The following is a 19,802-nucleotide window of genomic DNA, read 5'->3' on the forward strand; positions in this document are numbered from 1 at the left end:
CTGACCCCTGCGGAACCCCATACTGGAGAATCCAGGGTGCCGAGCAATGTTCCCCAAGCACCACCTTCTGGAGACAAGAAGGGAGTCCTGCCGAGTAGGAGCGGAATCACCGCCATGCAGTCCCTCCCACTCCCAACTCAGCCAGTCTTCCCAGAAGGATACCATGGTCGATGGTATCGAAAGCCGTTGAGAAATCAAGGAGAATCAACAGAGTCACACTCCCCCTGTCTCTCTCCCGACAAAGGTCATCAGACAGGGTGACCAAGGCTGTTTCTGTGCCAAAACCAGGACTGAAACCTCACTGAAATGGATCCAGATATAATCAATCTCATCCAAGAGTGTCTGGAGCTGGCCCACAACCACTTGTTCAAGGACTTTGCCCAGGATGGAACATTTGCCACTGGCCTATTGTTATTAAGATTTTCTGGGTCCAGGGAGGGTCTCTTCAGGAGAGGTCTCACTACTGCCTCTTTCAGGCAGCCAGGGACCACCCCTCTCGCAGAGAGGCATTAATCACTTCCCTGGCCCAGCCGGCTGTTCCATCTCTGCTAGCTTTTATTAGCCAAGAAGGGCAAGGATCCAGCACAGAAGTGGTTGCACGAACCTGTCCAAGCACCTTGTCAACGTCCTCAGGCTGTACCAACTGAAACTCATCCAAGAAATCGGAACAAGGCTGTGCTCTGGATACCTCGCTTGATTCACCTGCTATAACACTGGAGTCTAATTCCTGGCGGATGCTAGAGATTTTATCCTGGAAGTTGTTATCCCTTGATTGAAAGTAGTAGTTTCAGATTGCCTGTTTATTTATGGGCCCAACACTTTGTACAGTCAATTGTTTATTTTAATAACATTAGCCTTATTTTGAGAAATGGGCTTACTTCAGTGTTTAATTATTTGAAGTAATCATAGACACTGTTGTTACAGAAATTAATTGAATCCGGCGCTTCCATTGTCTTCATCCCCTTCTTTCAGTGCCCTGGCCCTGATTTTGTGCACTGGCACTGTGGGAACCATTGATACTCCTGTATCAAAAGGTTGGGAAAGTACCTGAGTAGTGCAGCTGTGTTGCTCAAAGAGCTTTTTTCGGATGTGAAGAAGAATCAGCCTGGGAAGTGCTGAAATGTCTCTGGTGCTGTTAGTAGTAGCAAGCTAAGATTATGGGCTGGTTGAAGGCAAGTCAGATAGAGATGCAATAAGGATGTCACTTTGACAGCTGTGGTAAAAGTATATTTGCATTGTTGCAGCTTTGATAGCATTATTCTTTAACTTTATATTGCTACTTTAAGTAGAGTTAGGTGTGTGATGCAGCAGTATGGAATAGATTGTAGCTAGTAGTGATCAGGTTTCTGAATTAGCAGTAGTGACTCAGTATTGTCTGTCGTAGGGACTTAGTTTTGTTACTAGAGTAATATTTCTTATTTTCAGCCTTCAACCTGAATTTTCCTGACCCCAGAATATTCAGGATGCTGTAGACATTTTAAGCTGAGCATAAAATGCTGCTGAGGTAGTTAAACGCAGAGTTAAAAATTACTTTCACACTCTGCCTTAAGGTATGCTGTAAAGGACATAAATGTGTAACAGTGTTAACTGAGAACACTTATTTGATGAAATCTAATCTCTGCAAAATTTCAGGTGCAGTGTTGAAGCAGTTTTAGCACTGCTAAAAGGAAACAGAAGGGTAAACTTAATGTTAAGCCTTTTATAACTACTTGAGATCAAGCAGTTTTTCCAATGTAATAATTCTGTCTTGTATAAAGTATTCCCTTAGGAAATGTAGTTTGCCTAATTGCATATGGATGAAGTTAGTCTGTGGCTAAATTTGGCATTTATGCCTAAGGTAGTCTTTGACTTCCACCTTGTTGGGCTTTAGCCTTTTGCCTACATAGAACAATATCCTTCATGAAAGATAACAATGATCTGGTTCTGATTTGTTTGTATGTTTATATATATCCCACCCTTCCTCCCATAAGAAGCCCAGGGTACCATATAATGCTGAACTAAAGGTCAAGAAAGTTCCTGAACTGTCCTGTAACTTGTGCAGAATCTATGTCAGGGTAGAGTCTGGAAGACCCCATCATTCCTCACCACACACGCAAACTTTCCTCTCTTCACATACCTTTTTAGCAGCATGGTAGCAGAATCAGCTTCATGGGAAAGCTAATCAGTGTACTTGGAAGAAAAAGGGAAGGAGGAGACTTAGCTTTCTCAATTCCCTATGTATTCCTGCTGTTGCTCATGGTCCCATCACCTCCCCAATTCAAAGGTGCTGTCAGGATGAGGGCAGACATTTTTTCCACACGCACCACCCAAACCTGCCCTAATTTTGGTTGAGAAAAACTATCTAGGCTCTCGTAGATTTGGGGTGGAGAGATCAAACCATCTCTTAAGGTGTGGGCAAGAGTATTTGCTATCTTGCTCGAGTTGTACCATGTTCCATGAAGTAAGTTTCCTGGCATAGGCAGAAAACACACTGATGAACATGACTTCCAGTAAGTAACCCATTGGTTTGTTTGGGTCTACAGGGTAGCATAACAGACATACAATCGATGAGTTTTCCACTATGGTCAGGTTGGAACAAGATGTTATGGAGGATGTGTAGCTGCTATGAGAGGCAGCAGCCCTGCATCTTATCCTGTTTGTCAAATAATGTGTAGTAATACAAAGTGAGTAATGTACATTTCATTCATCATGAGTTTTTTTTACCAGCAGTAGAGAAATTTACAGCATGATGATTTTTATATATGTGAAATATGTGTAGGATGCCTTTCCAGTAAAATTTCCCCCGTAATGTCTTGTTAGATCTTCAAATACAACAATATCATATCACACGTTTAGTTTTACTTCAAAGAAAATGAGATGACAAAAATAAGTTATTGTTATTAAGACATGAGGGGAAAAAGAAATGGTACTGAACAAAATGACTGTATGTAAGAATTGGGAGGGAAGAACTCAATCAACTCAAATAATAGAGTTATAAAACAGTAGAGTTGGAAGGGGCCTATAAGGCTGTAGAGTCCAACTCCCTGCTCAATGCAGGAATCCAGCTTCAAGCACACCTGACATGTGGCTGTCCAGCCGCCTCTTAAATGCCTCCAGTGTTGGAGAGCCCACCACTTTCCTAGGTAATTGGTTCCATTGTTGTACCGCTGTAACAGTCAGGAAGTTTTTCCTGATGTCCACTTGAAATCTTGCTTTATTATTCTGCATTCTGTCCTGCATTCTGAGATAATCGAGAAGAGATCCTGGTCTTCCGCTCTGTGACAACCATACAACAGAATTGGACACCTTTTATTATGTATTGAAATCAATGTAGAGCTGATGAAAAAATCATTTGTGTTACTGAGTATGTAATGATAACAAATTTTTGTATATGGATGGAAAAATTATGTAAATAACCTTTTTTAAAAGGATTAATATCCTTACATTACACTTGTCTCCAATATCACCAGATTTACTTAAGCCATAACTATTGAATCTGGTTTATGTATAAGATAATTTTCCTGTAGGTACAGATTTACATCCCTGAAGCAGTTGATGATAGCTAGTTAAAAGATACTTGATTATTAGTGTCAATTCTTAAATCCAGAATGGGGTGCCACTAGACAGAAAAAGTATTTGTCAGGCCTAGGTGATTTTCACCCCATATTAGCCCAAGTTATCAGATTTTTTTACCCGACAGTTACTGTTTTCATCCACAGGCTTGAAAAGGTTGAGACAGCTAAGTGACATTGTTGTATTGATTTGTCACATACCATAGATGTACTGTATGTGCATGGTCACATCAGACCACTATAATCGGGCCATTGCCATCTTGTATTTTGGTGTGCATGAGCTGTTTAGTCAATTTGATAGAAATCGAAATGGCAAGGGCCAAGTATCCTGCCTATATTGTTGGTTCTTCAGAGATATCATCAAGAAAAATCAATGACAGATGGAAAAAAGTGAAAATTTTCAGGAGGAAAAGGAGATGTCAGATATTGACCTTCGGTGATGTTCGGCTTACACCTATCTTGAAGGCTCTGTGTCTGATTTTTAGAGTAGCTAAAAAGTTCTATATAAGTTAAGCAGGATTTTATTTGGCCCTGAATTAAGTTTTTGGTCTTTAGTTTCAGATTTTTTTAATAAATAATAGTGACTGTGACTAGTATTCTCCTTCTGAAAGCACAAAAGTTTGTGGTCCTACACAAAGAGGTGGATTGTTCATCTGTGACTATGTAGCAATTGTATTAATTCTGGGAGGATCTATGATAATTACAATGTTTTCTAAGAATTTTAAAGAGAAATATGGCACTATAATATGCACTGTCTTTAAGAGTGTTGTGATCAGCCTTTCATAAAAGTAAAGGTGTAAGATATGAACTTGGCCAGTAGGAATTTTTTAATGGATTTGTTTTTTATGCGCACAAGGTTTGAAAACTGGGTATGTGTTTGTGTTTATAGAATCACATATTCATTAGTGGGGATGTTGGTTTTTAAAATATTTCCTTTGATCAATCAAAGTATCTCCCTGTGGGTGTGTTTAAGTCACACAACATTTCAGTAATGTGGCTGACATGCAGATGGATGGAAGATTGTAAGCCCTAACAGCGAAATCCATGTTGGTAGTGAAGTGTGGCATCTTCGGTTGTAGGCCCTTTCTAAACTTGTCATTGGTTTTTATGATGGCACATTTATTTAATATGTTTCTATAATAGTAAACATTAAGTATATCAAAGTAGAGTACAGAATGCAAATACTTATAATAATAGCAAAAAATCAGTACAAAATACATTATTACTTATTCACATTCACAGTGATCAGCTTGATCAGTAAAATTAATCAGGGAAAGCCTGGGGGAAGAGAGAGGGTTTTAGCATGTGCTAAAAACTGAAACAAAACCGTTGGTGTATGCCTTATTTCTTGGGAAGAATATTTCAGAGAACAAGTGCCACCACCCTGGGTGTTATTCAACCCTAGTCCTAATCAAAGTAGACCCACTGAATTTAATAGATGACTACTTAGTTTCATTAATTTCAGTGGGTCTGCTCTGAGTAGGACTTAGTTGAATTACACCCTCTATTCCTGATAGCTGCAAGATGTATTGCAGGAGCATGCAGCACCATCTAATGGGCCTCAACATAGAATTGCAGTGACTGGGCCAGAGTGTAGGAGGAGGGGTGGTGCCCTCAGATAACTTTGTCCGTAGTTGTTTAGGGACATATACCCAAATAATAAAACTGTAAACTTTGCCTGATAGCATTTTGATAAATTACATGATGACAAAAAGAAACATGATCAATAAATAATCTTTATATGAAAAGGACAGTTGGATGTTTCCTAATCAAGCATTACGTTAATTTCTTGGGTTTTGTGTTCCAAATTTTCTTGCTGTAATGTTAGTAAGAGATCCACATCTACACTATACATTTAAACAATATGACGTTCCGCAAAGAATAATGGGAACCATAGTTTACCCCTCACAGAGTTACAGTTCGCAGTATCCTTAACAAACTACAGTTCTCAGGATTCTTGGGGATGAAGCCATGTGTTTTAAATGTATGGAGTGAATGTGATCATATATGCTAATTTTCTTTAATAATTCCTTAAGTGATCTCCTTTGTATTCAGATGCTTTTTGGACTGCATTTTATAGTGTATGTTCTCCCTTAGGTTTGCAAAATACAGTGCATTACTGTAATATTAAAATGCATATTGTAGAATGATCTCATGTTCATAATGATTAATTAATGGACAAAGCTACAGGATTACTAATCAAATTCACATTTAAATTTGTGTTGATACATTGTGTTAAAAATTATGTTTTCCCTTCAGATATGGGTGCTTTTCAGATATCCCATATTCACAAATGCATACTAGTAGCTATAACCCTTAATCTTCCCCCAAAATGGGAACATGCACAGTTGGTTTGATTTAGATTCCTTTGGAACTACCTGACACACAGTAGTAAGATTGCTTACATTGATAGCAACAGTAGAGATAAGCAGTGGTTGCACAGGCATTACGGGCCAGTCCAGACGTAAGGCGGGAATACTAAACTTGTACCTCAAGTATTATAATTGTATTACTTAGGTACTTTGTCTTACATTTCTGGCCCTCATCATACCTTTATACCTCTCTAATGGTTCCATTTCAAAAACTCCTATTTTTTTCCTTAGCTGTCTTCCTCCACCACATTATTTTGTTGTTGACTCTAAGTCAAGTAGTACTATTGCTGGCCTTGTTATAAAAAATTCCACACAGTTCTGCAAAGGAAGCTGCTTTGATGGTAGAGAAATTTCCAGCCTTGAGCAGCCTGTAAACCGTGCTATTAGCTAATAAATATCCTTCCCCCCTGCTGTGTCTTATGTGGGATCCTGTAGTAATTTTATTGCTAGGGTGATCCCTCTTTTGGTAGCATGTGGTGCTACAGCTGGGCCACCAAGGAGAATCCTGCTTTGTGAAGATGAATGGAGAATATGTTCCTCAGAACTGCCATGCTTAATGAGGCTAAGGTTCTGGTATTAGGAGATGTGTATGAGCTGGAGCATATAAACTAACCACAGGAAAAATCCTTTTAATGGTAGCAATAGCAGCAGTAAAAAGAGAGATGCTGGTAATATAACAGCTGATTCACAGCTTGGTGCAGTTGTAACAGAGGAACAAGTTGGAGAAATTGCCACCATCCCAAATGTGATGTTGTTGAACTTGTGAAGAGGTTTCCATCATGGAAGGGCCAATACACTTGAATAATCAATACAAAATGAATGTGTATGAACTCAGTAACTGTAAAGAGTTATGGTCAAGCCCTTCCAAATGGCCTTATTAATCTTGAACATTTCCTTTCTATCATCATTTTAGGCATCCTGCTGTTGCTTGGAGCAGTACTTTCTTATTTTATTCTAAATAAAGCAGTTTAAATCTACACTTGATATCTGTTTTTGCATATGTGTTTTCCCATTTTTAAAATTTTATCCTGCACATTCTTTGAAAAGAAGCATTTTTAATAAAAGAAAACTGAAGTTGGCCGATTACCTGCTTGGGTGCTATTGTTGAATTTTAAGAGCACTTCCTTGTCTGTCCTGTTTTTATTTGTGGGACAGAGGGGTTTAGTTTTAAAAGCAATTTTTGTAGTCTTATGTCTCTTAAGTTGTACATCCCTGTCAAACACAATATTGCATTGAAAAGCTGAGGGAAAGTTCTACCTGTAGCCTTGTTTTCTATCCACAGAACGGGCAGCTGAAATGAAAAAGTGTTCTTTATTGCTATCCTCAAGCAGCTAGAGCCTAGCTGCAGATATAAAGAGCTGTAGTGACCATGTTTGTTTTTAAAACAACTCTTGCAAACAATATGAACATGGAGGAAATCATGTATTATCTACATAGTTCTAATTTTCTCTTGAATATTTGGAGGAAGGCTGGATGTAATGCTTGGATAATAGGGTAATTTGTAATATCTAGCTGGTGATCTTCATCACAGGTTTGGTCTGTTTAGTTCTGCATATGAGAAAGTGTCTGCATAGAACACAGTTAGTGCCTTCTAGACAGACACAGAAAACCAGATTCCAGAGGGCAATTTCTGCTGTTTTTCCAATCCTATTTATTGCAGTGTTTTATATAATGGGCCAAATAATGATTACAGATGCTCTAATAATCCCCTTCCCCGAACAATTTAAGGATCTGTTTGCAAAGAATTGCATGATAATACTGAAAACGAATCTCCTTTAACTTTTTATGGATTCCCCAGTCAGTTGTCTTAACAGGACCCAGGGGTTGCAAACCAAAGATGCTTCAGCCTAGCAACTGCATACTTAATGAGCTTTAAAAACACCTATAGCACAGGATGTAGTCCTGCAGTGGGAAAATTGTACAGATGTTATGAAGAGTTTTTTTGTAGCTGTACGTGTCATGGCTGAATTGACCATTGTCATCTTCTGATCAAGATTAATAAAGCAGCTCGACTGTATTTCATGTATTATTTTCATTTGCTGTTTGAGAATAGCACTGGGAGATGTGTTAGAAGAAGCCAGAAGGTGAATTCTGTTTTTCTCCAATGAATCCACTAGACTGTTTGGGGAAAATAGATGGCTTCACACATCTGTTAAAACAATGCAGGCTCTCTGGCCATAGTTTCCACTCCATTTATTTCAAAGCTGATTTCACAAAAGGAAGCAAAAGAGGCAAAGCCTGAAAATTGGTACTGATAAATGAATAACTGTACTAATACCAATTCACAAGTCTTCCCGTGCTTGTGCTTATGAGCCAAAACCACATCAGCTACACATAAGAGATTGGTACTGGCAAGCACAGGGTTACTATGAGGTATGCAGAAGTGCAAAAAATCTATAGATGTGCACCTGGATTAAAAGTGTGCAAAAGCAAGCCTCGCCTCTTGTCCCTGTGCTCTGAAGGCTGTTCTCAGATATTTGCATGTTGCGTGCAAAGGGGGCTTCTATAATCAGCTATAAATAGTGAGATGCCCTCTTCAGATCATTGTGCTAATGTGAAGGTTGGGAGAGGAGGGGTTCCACCCAGTACACATGGGAAATTAGGGGTGGGCCAGTGTACACTCAAACCTTTGTATACATCTAGCTTTTCCATGATCAGGCTAAATGTCTAAGTAGGGCTTGTGAGGAAACAACAACATTGCAACTAAGTGGGTGGAAGCAGGGCATAAAACAGAGTGGCCACCCTGGGCTCCTACTGGGAGGAAGGGCAGGATATAAATCTAATAATAACAATAACCACCACAACAGGAGAGCTTAATAATATATATTCATTTCATTGTGTGGCTGGGTGACTTTCTGGTTCATATTGAGCAGTTGTTTTTCAGTATCTCCAGGACAGAAGAGAGCTACTTGTAAACAACAGAAAAATTAAAGCTTGGATTGGGCACTAATGTTTCCACCACTCCTCCCCACACACTTCAAATGGAGAACAAAAAAAAAACCCCAAAGGAAAAACAAAGACAATCCATTGAGGACTAAGTGGGGATGCAGTGTTGATTGCCTGCTTGGAGGATGGAAAGGAATAGCTGGAATCCTGAACAGAAGTTCTTAAGTAAAAAGTATTTTAAGTGCTAACCAGTGCAAGCATGAAACATAGGCATAGGCATATGGAGCTGGTGGTTAATAATTGTCCCAGATGAACGAAATCAGAGGAGAAGGGTGTATATGCCCTATAGCCTTAGTTGATTTTGGTCTTCTATCATCTTTGGTCTTCATTCTGAGATCTATTGTACTGAAAGGAATTAGCATCTGTGAAATGAACCATGGCAGTGCTGGACTGGAACCACCAGTCTGGACTGATGTATGAACAGATAGTGGGGCGTTGAGCATGTCACAATTTTCACTTATTTGTAAAATGGGAATGGTGATAATCTGCTGCACATGGTTGTTGCAAATGAGATACTATTATTATCATAATCGCTTTGCTGTTTTGAAAGTACTACAGGTTACATCATTAATCCATTCACCCATCTTTTTACTGTATGTATACAAGATCGAAGATGTTAGAAATGTTACCTGATCTACTTTCTCCTTCTCCCTCCATTTCAGTTTAGCATCATACAGCAGAAATTGTTGTAACCTGCCCTGGGACCTTTGGGTGAAGGGCAGGTAATAGATGTTATGATAATAATGCTCTGTGTATCCTATGTCTCAGGTACCCAAGGAAGTAGTGCTGAAAGAAAAAAAAACCTAGAACATGCCTTATTCTAGATCAAACTGTGTGTCAGTCTAGGCCAGCACTGTCTACTCTGACAGGCAGCACCTACTACCTGATCCTTTTAACTGGTTATAGCAAAGGCTGCACCTGGGACCTACCTAGGGATGGATGAGAAATTGGATTCAGTTTGCATTTCAAAACAAATCTTTTCAAATTCACACTTTCGGAAACTATGTGAGAACAGAAACACAGCCATCCTTCAAAGTTTGTACTTACTTAAATTTTACGATGCAGTTCACCAACCAAACAATGCTTACAGAAATGCATATGTAAGGGGAAAAGGTGCATAAAAATGAATATATGAGTGAAAATAACATACAAAAAATCATTATATGATGAGAAATTGCTTGCAAAAATGTGTACATCAATCAAAACTGCCTACAAAAATGTATTTATTAGGAGAAACTTGCACTAAAATGCTGGACAATTTTCAAAGGGTTTTTTAAATCACAAATGGTTGCAGAAATGTGGAGAACTGAATTTAAGATTAGAAGAATGAGAAATGGAGAAAACTGAAAACGGAGAGATCGTTCCGTTCCTAGATCTACTACATACAAAGTGTGTGCTCTGCTGCTTAGTTACAGTCCCTTCCCATGCGTCCAGTGTGTGAAATCAATACATAGAGCAGGAGTAGGAAACCTTTTTCAGACCAAAGGCCACATCACCTTCTGGGAAATATTCTGAAGGTCATATTCCAGTAGTGGGCAGGGCCAGAGGCAAAAGTGGTTGGAGTAATGAACATAAAAGTTACCTTTGTACAGTCGACTAGTTTCTACATACACCCCTCTCTCTTTGCCGTTCAGGCAAGGAAGAGGCATTATCAGAGTTCAAGGACACAAGCCAGCCAGGTAAAAACACTCACAAAGGGTGTGTAGTATGGCTGCTTAGGGGTGGCCCGAGGAGACTCCTGAGAACCAGATAAACTGGGAAGGCTGCATTTGGCCCTTGGCTCTGAGATTACCCACCCCATATGAGAGAGTATAAACCCAGTGGGAAAGATGATGTCTTTGGTTCATTTTATGTGGAGTCCTATTTTTCCCTGTGACTTTCTGGAATTTGCCCTCTGGCTTATAAGTTAAGTGTTTGGAATTTGTACATGAAGAGTACGTAGGTATTTTCTTTGGAAATGTGAAGATTTTAGCACAATTTAAGGATGATGTAAAGTGTTGTAGAATTTAGCTTAGGTAACCTCCACATACATTTGAGAGAGAACAAATCTTTCCTGTGCTCACTGGCTGTGGGTCTGTGTTAGAGACCAGTCTTTTCCTTCCTTATACTGGAGGATGCAAAAGTTATTTTGTTCCAGTTTCTTTTTGAAGAAGCAAGATACATTTTAGAACAAATTACCTGTTAGGGATTTAAGCTTCTATCTGTATGGAGTAATGATGCTTATTCTTTTAATATAATTACTGCATTCTTGTATCCTGTATAATAATACAGTGGCTTGTTATGGTTAGCACATTTTTCGGTTTTATTCTGTTTAAGGTTTAACTTCCATTCTTGTGTCTGTTGTGCTTTTTCACTGGGTGATAGCACTGTCATCAAAAATAACAGCTGCTGGCAGCAGCTTGAACTCATGGAAGTTATTGGTTGGGTTGCTGTCATTAACTATTTAGCTTCTGGCGACAGAAAAGAGGAGCCCAAAATGGTTGTTGAACAGAATAGCTATATTGCCAAAAAGAAGCTAGAATAACAGCACTTAATATGCTGGCTACCTCATTCTGGACACAGCACCACCTATTGTTGGGAAAGTAACATTACTGTTAAACTTCGACATTTTTTATTTATTTCTACTCCCTGTCTAAGGGAAATTGAGTTGTATCAGCTCCATTCCCTCTGCCTTATCCATAAAAGGGATAGATATCATTTAAAAAACAGTAAATATGAGTACAACTGAAAGCAATATGGCTGAGTTGCAGTCAGGCTGAGTCAGGAGAAATATTCTGATGAACTTTCTGAATGCAAGAGCTGTTTGGATGTGGAAGAAAGAACTGAGAAAACTGTAGAATAAATTTTATGATTGCTCATGAAGGAAACTGAATAAACACCTGCTTTAGTGTAGCTTGTAACATAGAAGATCCAAACTTGGACATGGTTCCCTGGGAGTTTCTTTAAATAGTTGGGAGTCTTTCATCTGGATTTGTCTAATTTATCATTGGAAGCGTATATTTTATTGCCTTGAGCAAAGAACATGTATAGCAAAAAGCAGCTGGTATTGCCTTGTCGATGAATGGTTAACTTCTAGACTAGAGCATGTTTTGTTTCTTCTCACCTGCTGCCCACCCCCAGTAAACCAAGCAATATATGACAGTGTTACTGAATTGTAATATGAAGTCTGTTCCTGTCCATATTGTTGAAAAGAATGAAATGCTGAGTTGCTTTTGTACTTTATTGTAGTTAGCTATTTTTTTAATTTCCTATTTAACAATCCCTGCAGTTCTAGAAGTCACTAGAGCTTTGTAAGTTCAGCTTAAAAGCATTTTAAATAGTCATTGGGCTGTGTAACGATAGCATCAATCTTCTGTGCTATTATTATATCTAGAAAACTGGATTGGATATCCATTTTCATATTTAAAGCTAAATTACTGGCAAGCAGCCATACCATCTAAAACACAGAGAGTGGTAACCTGTGTAAAAGGTTTCTGTGACTGTAATGGCATTACCTATGGGTGCAGGATATTTTTCAGCAAATCAGATTCTCCTGGCAACAAAATTACAGCTGAACAATGTTGTTTATGTTTTTAAGCAGTTTCCATGTTAATTCTTTCATTTTCAAGCTTATTCCATACTCTGTAGTCTACCTACTAATAATGATTAGATCTCTTTAATTGGAGTCTTAAAAGCTTCAATTACCAGCTTGTTCACTGATAAGTGTGCTTTGGGTGGGGGCTGAGGGTGGATTTCTTTTTAAAATTAAATGGAAACTAAACAGTGTAATATAAGTCTGTGGCAAATTGAATTAATTTCCTGTTTTACTTCTGCTTAAGGTAGGCAGACAAATAGCTGATTTCTTCAGTCAGTTGCTACAATACCATTTAACGGTTTTATTTCCTGATTATTCCACCCCTCCTTCCAGTCCCCCAAATATCTAATAGGTCTCTCTGATCTGAGGCCAGTAGCAACATACTTATCTGGCAAAAGTAAAATGGAATCCTAAGCTCCCTAGCAACAGAAAGTCACTGCTGTCCAGCCCTTCAGCAGGGTTCTCAAGTTCAAAGATGCAAGGCTTTTTAATAACCCCATTTTAATTGTTTCAGTCCCCTCCCTTCCAGAGAGTCTTCCTGTTGCTTCTTTATTGCTTGTTCTTTCCTTATCAGTAGTGACAGGAAGTGCAGCCACATCAGAGGATACTGTTTGGCAAATGACTCTTTCTGTGTTGGCAATAAAAGGGCAGGGAAGCAAAAGGATAATCTTGGAATAATGAATTCTGAGAAAAGCTGTTCTTATAGTAGTTTTAACAGTGCAAGACAAGCCCCCTTTCTCTCTGCCTTATGTCCTCTGCTTCACACTTTTCTCTGAGAGAATTAATGTACTCTGAAAAGGGCATGGGCGTTTCAAAAATGTCTCCATATGACATCTCTGGAGAGAAATTTAGCCAGTGTGGGAGAAAACATTTACAGATAATTTAACCAAGGGGCTGGGCTCAGTTGCTCCTTGCTAGCAAAAATACTGTGAATAGTGCATACAGAATAAGATGTATAATTCCAAAACTTCTTGGGAACTAGGTCAAAGGAAGTTAGTTCATTGTGTATCATGCATAGATGACGTAGGAGAAAGAAGGCATTCAGCATGTCTCTGGGTCATATTTGCATTTTGCATAATGGAATTCCAGGCTGCCTTTCAGTTTGAAACTATTCAGAATGGATCATGCAAAATGGGACTCCTCAGAGAGTATCCGAAACACTCACAAAATATAGAGAGACCCAGTGCCTGCAGGAAAAAGGAGAACATTGCCACCCAGGGAAGGAGAGCCTGCTGTTGCTGCTGCTGTTGGAACACCACCTCCACCACCCTTCCCAGTGGGACTGCTGCCTGGCAGATGTGCCTCCTGCAGGACCAGGTCCCAGGTACCCAGCCAGCTGTGACTAATTTCCATCACCTGTCCCTCTTTGGAGGGATACATAAGCCGGCTGGCTGAGGTGGCCTGGGGTTTTGTCTCTTGTTTTGTTTTTTGTTTTTGTTTGTTTTTTCTTTTGGGTTCCATTGGTTTTAGCTATGGGTGGGTTCGGTTTCGTTTTATATTGTAGTTCTTGGGTTTTTATGTAGTTTGTATGTTGTATTTTACTTTATCTTGTACGCCGCCTAGAGTGGCCGCTTGTGCGGCCAGATAGGCGGCCTAGAAATAAAATTTATTATTATTTATTATTATTATAGTAGGCATTCTACCTCATTTCCAACTTTTTACACTGCAAAAATATACATAGCACTAGGGGCCCCGCCCCGGCTCACCTCACTCACCAATCCCACCTGCTATCGCTAGTACATACCCCACGGGTTGCCAGCGCTCCCCCTTCACTAATTGGTCACCAGCGTTCCTTCCTCCTTCCTTGCACACAGGTCACCAGTACTCCCCCTCCCATCTCCAGGGGTCACCAGAGCTTCCTCTCTCCCCCATGGCTCCCCAGCACTCAGGGCCGGCGTAACACGCTAAGCAAGGTAAGCATGGCAGGAGGGTGCAATGCTTGAGGGGCGCCAGAGGCGCCTGGCCACTTCAGCTTCCTTTGCCCATCGTGCACGGAGCAAGAGAGAAACTTTTCCGAAAGGGAGCATGCCCACAAGCGGTGGCCAAGCTGCCCTGAAGGCTCGACAAGCCACTGCCTCCTTCCCTGGCGGGACTGGGAGGGCTCTGCTGGAGTGGGCTGCCTGGCTCTCCCATGGCACCCAAAGGACGCCCCTGTGGGACAGCTCCTTTCACCTGCCGAGCCCCTGCCTTTGAACAAGCGCTCGAAGTGCGCTGGCAGCAGCCGCACCCCCGGCTCCTTGGCTCTCTCTGCCTCCCGTGCTCACGTGCCTTGAGGGGGCGATCAGAGAGGCTGCCCCGGCCCCTCCCTCCGCCCCTCGATGGCTCCAGGTGGAGTTGGCGGTGGCTCCATGAGGCCGGCTCTCCTTCTCCAGCGAGCGCTGTCGTCGAATGGGCAGGAAGGAACGCACCATGGGCCAGGGGGAGAGTGCCGGCTTCTCACGCAGGTAAGAAGATGCATGCTCCTGGCTCTCTACCCCGGAGGAAACCCCGGGGCACTTTACCTCGGGGAAACTACTTTGGAGTAAGAGTGAGAGGCAGCTCTGTGGTAGTTTGTTGTGCTCAGGGTTGTGTGCTCCCGCCGCCCCAAGTCAGCCACACTTTCTCTTTCTTTCTCTGCCTCCCGGAAGAGTTTCTCTGAGAGAGAGAGGAGATTTTTGCCTCTCTGTTGGATAAATCCTGGCTTCTGCGCAGCATGACTATGAGGGTGTTGCTGAGCATGGACAGAGGGCCCCACCTTAGTACTGAGTACTGAAGGGCGGTAACTATATTGAGGTAGGATTAAAGAGGGATGGGTGGCTACAGCTCAGTGTGGGGCTGTCAGGTAGACATTCAGGAGGTGCGGCTTTACCCTGCCTGGCCATGCAGAGATGGGGAAGTCTGCTTCTGTTGGATTTCTGACAGCCCCGCAACTGTGAAGAGCACAGGAGCCCTCCCACCAATCTGGTGCCCACGTTCTGCGATCTTGCCCGCCACCGCAATGGTGGTGCCTGAGACCTCCCCCATGAATCTGCCACCTCTAAGCAGGGGGCCCTCTCCCCACTGGCTGGAATGGGTTGAGCCCCACACAGCAGGTGGCTGCTTTGGGTTACCAACTTCCCTGGCTGGGCCATGCTCTTCTGCCTTCTGAATTAGCCAGCTGAAATAGACAGAACACAACCATGGAAACACTCTTCCTGTCTTTCTCTCCTTGTTAGGATAATCTTTGTCTGCTAGATTTTTGCCTGTTAGAGCCAAAAAGCTGGCGTCTCATCTCTGTGTGTATGCCTGTTTGAGAGAGAAAAATATTACAGGGTTGCAGACTTGGTAGTTGTGAAGTGCTGGGGGGACTCCTGTTAGAAAAAAAAATCTTTTTTAGAAGTCAGGCTATAAATGCATTAGAATAAATTGATAAAACCAATAAATTCACATGCACTCCCAGCAGCTTGGCAACTCAGCATTTGGCATAGTTTCAATTGAAAAATGAACAGAAAAAATTATAAAAGGTAAGGGCGCTGATTTATAATTTGCAGGGGGGCTCCGAACACGCCAGCACCGGCCCTGCCAGCACTCCCCCTTTCTCCCTACAGGTTTCCCCCACCCACTGATCCACCAAGAGTGCTTCACTCATCTCTGCCGCTCTCCACTCACTTACCTGCTTGCCACGGGCACCACCACTGGGCAACTAGTGTGACATAAGCATGCTACTGCTACCACTGGGTAACTAGAGCACTGGGCACCTCGAACAAGCAGCAGCACCATCGTCACCACTGCCCTGCCTTGCAGCATCACGCTATGTGTGAACGCTTCCAAAAATATTATATAGGAAGACAGAAGCAAAGAGTGCCATGCAACTATTTTGTGGTTTTTTATAGGAACACCAGCAACCTATATTAGTTGCTGCACTCAGTTATCGCCAATTGAAAACAGTGACATCTAAAATATAGTATATTTTTAACAATTAAGGTTGGCTCTTTTTAGTTAACAAAAAAAGTGCAACATTAGCAGTGGTTTTATCTGTTATTACAGACTCAAGCAGAATACCAAAACTGCCGTGCAAGTTTGTCCCTTGACTGGGTGCCTGGGCAATGGTATCACCTTTACCACTAGTGTGGCAGCCCCAGCACTTGAACAGGAGTACTGCATGATGATGGGATGATATGGGCAGTAGACTAGAGACATCCTAAGGCTTGTGGCAGTGGCCTCATTTACCCAACACTCGTGCAAGCTTGTGAGTGGCAGTGAAGTAGTGAGACAGATTCAGCAGCGACTGACATGGATATTCATTCTTGACATAGGTGGAACTGGGCTGCCTGACATTTTCACTGAAAAGTCATATTAAATATAAGTAAGAGTGAAATGGAAGGAGCCATAGCCCATCGGTAGATCACATGCCTGGATGGTCTCCAGTTCCATCCCTGTTCCCCCACCCCACCCCAGTTAAAGGATCTTGCATAGTAGGGCTGGGAAAGACCTCCCCCTGTGAGACCCTGGAAAATCGCTAAAAGCAAGATTAAGCTAGAAGGACCAATGGTTCTTTGTTTTAAGGACAATTTGTTATAAGGCAGCTTTGTGTGCTCATTCCCAGATTTCTTTTTTATTGTTTGTGGTGGGACTAGAGCTACCAAATATACCTCTGGCTATGTTTATTTGATTTTCCAGACTTAATTATAATGTAATCATTTCTCCTGATTACCCCATGTCATTGGATGTTTTATGTCAGTGAAACTGCAACCATATATAATACTACTAGTTATCGAAACTGCTGGTTTTCGAGAGGTCAAGGGATTATCTGTTTGCGCACACACCTTTTAAAATGTACAGTCAAGGAGGAAAACTTGCAAATTTTGAGTTGATAGTTGTCGCAAGACTTGTTATCATAAATTTGTCTTCCCCTGTAAGAGTTAAAGTAGCCTGTCTATGGTACCCTTAAGGTTCAAAAGTTTATACTAGGGAGAGGGTGATGAAAGAATACAAAGGCCTATGAGAACGAGAAACAGCTGGGTTTGTATGCAGCTGAAATTGGGAACAGCTGTAGCACTAGGGGACTGGAGAAGACCTGCCCTGGGAGTGAGTACCTGAGCATCTGGGTGCTTGCTTGCTTGCTTGCTCGCTCCTCTGGGTTGCTATCTCTTGAGACAGCTGAGGTCCCTGGTAAGCGCTGCAAGGACTGGAACCCCCTGCCTGACCCTGACTCCAGAGGCTGCAGTCAGTCTTGCAGCCTCTTGCATCAACTCCTGGCTGGGTCGGTGGGCAAAAAAGGTGGGGTCACCACCAAAGGGGGCTGCCCCATGGGGAGCCCTTTAGAGAGTCGTGAGGGCGTTACCTTCTATTTTTTTTAAACCAATCTAGAGGAGATTGGTAGTGGGGAAGGAGTATGTCGCAGAAGGCTGGCCCTCCTTGGGTGTGAGACGGGGGGAGTAGTTGTGCCCTGTGTGAAAGATATTGAGTTGGTCTGATGGTTCCCAATTCTCTCAGAGACCTACTGGGATAACTGGTTCAGGTAGGTTTTGTTGGTGGCCCTTGTTGTGTCCATATCAGGTGTTTAGGAGGAGTAAGGAGGACCATGGGTGATGCCATCCCAATTTCAATGACCATGAGTAGAGGGAGGTATAGCCACGGGGAGGCATTGAACTACCATAGAAGACAAGGACGAGGCTATCTACAACTTGTTCCTCGCTCCCACTCCTCTCATGGATGGGTTCCTCGTTGCTCGTCTGCTGTGCCACTGGCCTGTGTGTGCTGTTGTTGAATGCCAGATCGATGATTTGATCATGGATGAAGGTGCCTACTTCGTGTGCATTATCGAAACCTGAGTGGGTGGGCTGGGAGGAGTTAATCTGACTCAGCTTTGCCCACCTGGATACTCGGTGCTACACCAGCACAGGCTGCAGGTATTGGGATGGAGGAGTTGCTGTGGTCTATAGAACTTCCATCTCTGTCACCAGGAAACCACTCTGTTTTGGAGCTGGCTGTGAGGGCCTGCACCTGGTGTTGGGCCAAAGAAATGGTGAACTAGAGTTGCTGCTGGTGTACCGTCCACCCTGGTGCCCAGCAGCTTCTCTGACCAAGTTGGCGGAAGCCGTCTCAGCTGTGGTATTGGAGGAGCCCAGAACAATAGTCCTGGATGATTTCAATGTCCATACTGAGGCTGCCTCTGATGTTCTGACTTAGGACTTTATGGCCTTCATGACTACCATGGGTGGTGTCAAGTTGTCACTGGCCTGATGCATAGGGCAGGGCACACCCTTGACATGGCTTTTGCTCCAGATGGAGGAAGGGGTAGTCTGGAGTTGGGTGGGGTGGATGTCACCCCATTGTAATGGTCAGACTACTTCCTGGTGAAGTTTAGACTAACGGCTCCAATCCTCCCCTGCAGGGGTGGCGGACAGACTAAGATGGTCTGCCCCTGAAGACTAATGGAATCCACTGGATTCCTGAATGCCCTGAAGGAGTTCCCAGTAGATAGAGCAGGTGGCCCTACTGAAGCCCTTGTCATGCTGTGGAACAGTGAGGCACGTCGAGCTCTTAACACAGTTGCCCCTGAGCGCCCTCTCTGTCATTGTGGAGCCTGATTTGCATCTTGGTACACCAGTGAACTAAGGGCAGTGGAACAGGCTGGACGACGGCTAGAGCACAAGTGGCGAAAAACGTGCTGTGAGGCTGATTGGGCATGAGTAAAACATAACTGCCTACTGTGTGGCGGTGAATAAGGCTCACTTCTCTGCCACCATCACATCCTCAAGTAGCCATCCAGTGGCGTTTTTCCGTGTTGTCAGGGGTCTGTTGACATCAACTCCAGGAAGTTTTAGACCCTTCAGAGTCCCACTGTAAATTGTTTGCAAGGCACTTTGAGGATAAAGTTGCTAACTTCTGTAGCAATCTGGATGCCTCATCCACATCTACTGTAGTCCCCAGTGAGGTGTCCAGTGCAACATCTACTGTAACGTTTGGGGATCGGTTTCAGTTGATGCGGCCTGATGACATGGACAAGGTGCTTGTCATGTTGTGGCCAGCAACGTGTCCTTTCAACCATTGTCCTAGTTGGCTTATTAAAGCTTGTGGAGGGGGTTTGTCTGAGTGGATGCAGGGTGTAGTCAACGCATAGCTGCAGGAGGGAGTGGTTCCAGCCTCCCTGAAAGAGGCAGTGGTCTGACCACTCCTGAAAAAGCCCACGCTGGACCCATTGGTTTGTGACAACTACCACCCAGTCGCAAATACCCCCTTTTTCGTGAAGATGATTGAGAGGGTTGTGGTGCAGCAATTGCAAGTACTCTTGGATGAAACAGATTATCTAGACCCATCCCAGTCTGGGTTCAGGCCTTGTTATGGGACTGAATCGGCCTTGGTTGCCCTGATGAATGACTTTATCAGTAGAAGGAC

At 42.6% G+C, this 19,802-nt stretch overlaps 1 protein-coding gene across 3 annotated transcripts in view; it reads left to right on the top strand.

Moving 5' to 3' along the window:
- Positions 1 to 19,802, top strand: part of CTBP2 (C-terminal binding protein 2) — a 303,109-nt gene that overhangs the window by 92,661 nt on the left and 190,646 nt on the right. The window lies entirely within an intron of this gene.

The sequence above is a fragment of the Rhineura floridana genome, chromosome 7 (genome assembly GCF_030035675.1).
Source record: "Rhineura floridana isolate rRhiFlo1 chromosome 7, rRhiFlo1.hap2, whole genome shotgun sequence".
Classification (NCBI taxonomy): Eukaryota; Metazoa; Chordata; class Lepidosauria; order Squamata; family Rhineuridae; genus Rhineura; species Rhineura floridana.